The sequence below is a fragment of the Dreissena polymorpha genome, chromosome 1 (genome assembly GCF_020536995.1).
Source record: "Dreissena polymorpha isolate Duluth1 chromosome 1, UMN_Dpol_1.0, whole genome shotgun sequence".
Taxonomy (NCBI): Eukaryota; Metazoa; Mollusca; class Bivalvia; order Myida; family Dreissenidae; genus Dreissena; species Dreissena polymorpha.
In genome coordinates, this window is record NC_068355.1 from 72,252,536 (window position 1) to 72,258,535 (window position 6,000).

Here is a 6,000-nt window from a genome sequence, read left to right on the forward strand (position 1 = left end):
AGTACTTTGAAGCCACTTGATAGTTGACATGCAAGTGCATTAAATGAACCATACTCAGATTGACCAATACCTTTTTATTAGTACATCTTTATTTGTTCATTATCTGGTTAAAATTTGTCTTTCTGAGAGCCACAAGAATTATTCAAAGTGAAACATAAAAAACATATACCAAGCTTTCATTTTAAGATATTAAAATGGATGATTCCAGGGATCAAGCTCAGTGAGGTATACAACTTTGCTGAGTACCTCGACATGAATCCCATTTGTAACCACAGCAGGCCACATGTTTTCAAAATAATAAATCAGAATGGCAAAGCTGTGATTTACACAAAAAAGTGGTCCACCGACAAGGTAAAATCAACTAATGTAATTAAGGAACCCCTTTAATGATTAAGCTCAAGAAAAGCTTAATAAACTTTAGGAAATTTTATAAAGCAGAAATTTATGAAATAATATTTCCTTTTGTTTTGCAAAAGCCTCACATGACATTGGCTTTCATAAAAAATGTGTCATATATAGCAATTACTATTCATATTTATGTCAAAATTTAATGAAGATTACTAAACATGACTTTGCAATACACTCAGTTTGTGACTTTATCTAAAGTTCAAAGAAAATAAAATAATATAAATAATCAACATCGATATCATATTCTTTTTTCAACAACATCTACTGCCTTTTTTTGTAAATAACATTTACAGAAGATAAAATGACTTAAAAACATGAAAATTGAATATAAAATGAATCTTAAAAAATCATAACATTTTTAAAAAGTTGCATAAGTAAAATACATATCCCTTATATGTATTACTTGACAGAAAGTTTCACGCAAGGTGGTTTTTACATGTATAAGTGATGATGTGATTAAAAACTTTGATTTCGTGCAACAAAAATTACTAAGTGTTCTGAAATATTAACATAAATTGCAAATAGAGCTATTGTGATTGTCAACTTTGGTACTGGGTAATGCTCTATGGATTACATTTTGCCAGGAAATTTAATTTATAAACTGTACAAATATGTATTTGTACTGAAGTCCTCAAAATGAATTAAATATTTAAACATGTCTATTGCAGACTTGGAATGTATGCGAAGGAAACTTCTTGTTGAAGAGTTGCCCGTCAGGACCAGTTTCACAGATTGCCCCATCGTTGGAACGCATTGATGATAAGGTCATCAATGATATGCAGACGTTTGCTTCGTAAGTAGCGTAAGCTATGAGATGATGCCATCTAGACTGAACACTAAGGTTATTTATGTTTCAATTTTTAAAATCAATTCAACAATTAACTGTTCACCCCAGCCATATATCGTTAATTGGCTTAACACACTTCGAAAAGTATGCACTGATATATTTCATGCATTTTAATTAAATTAGCCTCACACTTAGAGGTAATTTTATTTTTATATGTATTAGTAAACAAGATGTGTTTGTGAAACACTATGTCCCCCATATATCTTTGACCTTGAACGATGACCTTTAACTTTCACCACTCAAATTGTGAAGCTTCATGAGGTACACTTGCATGCCAAATATCAAGTCGCTATCTTTAATATTACAAAAGTTAAGGCCAATGTTAGATTTTGAAGCAAACAAACAAACAAAAACAAACAGACAGGGCAAAAACAATATGACCCCAAATATTTGAAAATGCTAGCTAAAGATTTAATTTATATGGTATATTTTCACATTGGAGTTCATTGATTAACATCCAAATTGTGTGTGCATGTCTTTGGTAAAAGCGACCACATTCTTGGTGATATAATGGTATTAAAAATCTCGAAATATAACATATTGACCAATTATGTTTATATATTGCAGTTTCTACAAGGACAATGCCATGGCCAACTACTGGGACAAATATTTCAATGAACTTAAGGAAATAGGTAATTATTTTGTAGACATTTTAAGTTTAAAAAACATACAAGCTCTATTTCCAGCAACACAAATATTAAGACAGAGAGGTACAGAATGTTATATGAGTATCACATATTTTTTATGCTTTCTGGTGGATCATAGGGAAATATCAGTTAAAACTATTTTAAAAGTTAAAAAAAGGGGGAAAAGCTTTAAATAAAAAGAAAATTTGTTGGATTCGGTGGAATATCTTCATGTATATTAATTCACACATGATCATAGAAAACATAGATTTTTACTCATGGCTGCGCTACTCGTAAAAAATTACTTTCTATGATCACTCAAATCCAACAAATATCCTCTATTTATTTTATGCTTTGCAGAGGTTTATAGAGTATAAATATCAGTAAAACAGAATTGATATTTAACTATTTAAAACAGTGAAAAATAACAGTGAAATATATTGATTATGTATCACTGTTTTACTGTAAAATTAAGTAATATTTTAAGGAAATGACGTCATTATTCCTCTGAAATTCTCCAGGTAAACTATTTTATGTAAAAAAACAGTAAAAAAAGCATAAAATAAAATAAAAAGAAAATTTGTTGGATACAGAAGAAAATCAATCTAAATTGAGTGATCACAGAAAATGCATGTTTTCTATTATCACTAGTATCCAACTAATATTCTGACCTACACTTATTCTAGCCATCCTAATATTTTCAAGTCATTTTTGCACAAAAAAATATAAAACATTCTTTCATATTTAAAAAAACTACATTCTAGGAGCAGGAAAACAAATCTGGCTAATTGCACAATTGAGCCTGAGGTATATATTACTAAGATGCTGAATCTACGAAAATTGACATACCAGTTCATGATTGCATAAAGCTACTGGTTAATTAACACCACGTTGATCACTCATCATTGCAAAATAAGTATTTATGCATGTTCTTCCTTCAGAGGACAGTTGGATGGATGAGCCAGTGCACATCCTTGATCTGCTTATGCAGAAAAGGAGGCAAGAGGACACAGCAGCCTCAGATGACTTATCGGACTTGCTGGGAATCGCAAAAATAGACGATCCCATCCCTCCTGTAATAATAGGCAACAAGAAGGCTGCTGCTGCCTCTGCTGCTCCAGCGAAAGAAACGATCAAAGAAGGCTTCTTTGTTTTACTTGACTGGGCGAAATATGCAGATGAGTGGCCCCAGCTTGCCAAAGTCATTAATATTGTATCGCCTGCAGAGGTTGAAATTCACTGGTACAAGGGGGCAAAAACAACAGCCTGGACTCCGGCAAGTAGGAGAATGAAAGGCTGCAAAGGTGGTAAGACTGAACCCTTTGTTGAAACTGTGAACACCAATGTCATCTGGTGCAGAGGGTTCAGTCTTACCCCTTCTGGGCACTTGCCCAAACACATTAAGGATCAGGTAGATGTTTATTTTGACTAGAGCAACTACAAACACTTAATCACACTTCTTATTAAGAAATACAATTTTCTATGAGTGTTTCTTGTCGAATAACCCACAGCACGAGCGATTTGATAACATGCATCTATACACCTTACTGTGGGTTATTCAACAACAAACACTCATAGAAAAATATTAATTAGATTCTAACATGATTCAGATTGATTGGTTCAAGCTTTTGAACTTAAACTATAGTTTTCAATACTTCGCCCTTCTAAGTACAAAGTTCCCTTTTTAGTGACGTCATTGAATTGTACTAACATATGAAGTTGTTTTCATTCATAAATATTTTGCTCATGACTTAACTTTAATTCAGAACAAACATCGTAGAAACTAAATGACGTCATGTTCATTGATGCTACTGACAAGCTGATATGCTCTTAATGTTTTTTAATTACGTTTCATAACAAATAAAAAATAGGATATACTTTCTTTTTTTCTTTTTAAGGCAATGGCAAACAGCAAGTTTGTTTTACTTAAAATGTTTATTTTCATTTAAACAAACTTTATTAACATCCTCAATAAGTATGCATATGTCGAGGCCTTCCTACTCCACACCTTACAAACATAATGTGTTAATAGCAATTAAATACATAATTATTGCAGAATAACCCACACTTGATTTCTGTATATAGAAAACAAGTGGCGTGGAAAAATGCAAAACATAGAAACATTTTTTTTTGGCAATTGGTCATTCGCCTTAAACTAATAAGAGTATCATCTGAAAAAATGGATTTCTGTTTTCATATTGATAATTGACCGTGGTATGCAAGGTTAATAATTGTATGCCTTAAATGGTTAATGAAATTCAAAAGCAAAAAAAAAATCCTCAATCTTTTAAAGAAAACACTTTGTGTCAAACTTGGATTTATGACAATAGTTTATTTGTTTCACAACAACAAAAGCATAAGAGCAGAGGAAAAAAAAAGTAATGATAGAAGTGTGATTAAGTGTGTGCATTTCAACCTCTGCATGTGGTGGCAGTGGTGTAGTGGTTATGGTGTCTGTCTTGCATAATAAATAGGGTATATTATGTGAGTGTCCAATAGAGATCAAGTTTATCGTGCAAGCTTCAAGCCAAGCGTTATAATCTTGATCTCTATCCGACCCTCACATAATATTATATTTATCCGATTAATTTGTGGTCGTTTATCGCCCTAAAATCAAAGCAATAGCAATGCTTTCCAAATATTTGCAATGAGCTATTTGTTTAATTTAAACATCATCATTTGTTATGACATCATGTTGTATCATACAGTGTTTTAAAAGTAGAGATCGCAAAAAAACATGCTCAACAAATATCAATAGTATAGAGCTCAAGTTTATAGTATCAGTAGTTATTCTATCGGTTTTTATGTAGAAATAGGATAAACTTTGTGAAGAAGTGGTCAATCCTACTTCATACCTTACAAACAAGTAGTAATTGAATACAGAAACTGTTGTGTTTGTATACAGCTACATGGTTTGCAAGTTTATAAACAGAATGCAAGTTTATAAGAAGTGTACAATGTATGCATGTGTACTTAGTAAATCTTTGTAAAAGCACAGAAAATACAAGTACAGCATGTAGTAACTATACTTTCTATATAAGACAGGGATCTTAATTATAGTAACATAATATGGAAATTTGTAATACAATCAATGTTTTCTCGTGTAAATGGTAAATACAGATTTGAAAAGAAAATGTGATACCAACACCACAGTGTATAGTTCAAATATTCATTTCAGTGCACATTAATTCAACACAAGGACATTTTTTCGTTATGGGTCCATAGCATAAATAATGCAACAACTGACCAATTGGGAAATTCCGAGTCTAGGGAAATGGTGTGCTTTTGAATTTCCCATGCTAGTTGAAAAGTCTTTCCTAGCCCTGGACATGTTGGGATTTTACTATTTTTTTTAAAAATAAAAACATACCATTTTATTTCAAGAATAAAATAAAATAATGATGGGGTCAATTCTTCATAAAAAAATTCAAACGAGCACATGTTGGCAAGAACTGTTGGGCAAATTGATGTTGTTCAGAATCATTGAATGTTTTATATAGTTGAAAATGGATTGAAGAGATGAGTTAAGGTTTCCTCATGTTTTTTACAAAAATAACATGATAGATTGTCATTTAAACTTTTCATTTCATATATAACAGAGATTTTGTACCAAAGATTCTGTGTACAATTCTAGTTTGAAGAAATTGTATATATGTATCTCTGGAGTTTTAAAAAACAAAGTTATGTGTAAATTTCTAATCAATATTATTAAATAACAGAGATTTTGTACCCACGATTCTGTGTACAATTCTAGTTTGAAGCCATTGTATATAATGTATCTTTGGAGTTTTTAAAAACAAAGTTATATGTGAACTTCCAATCAATATTGTTATATATTTCAATATATATATTTATACTTGTTGGTTTTTCTATAATTAATGTGTATGTGCTATATATAAATTTATTATGGTTTTGCTTTAAAACAATCACATGTGTGAATTTTTTAATATACATTCTACCGTCAAGTTCCTGAAATAGATTTTAATATTTTATTGGAATGACTGTAAACGACTGTACATGTTGATAATGTCATATATAATCTATGTATTTTTATTATTTTAAACAGATTTGTCTACCTTACAATATGTTTGTCACATTTACATACTAATCTGCTTAAAA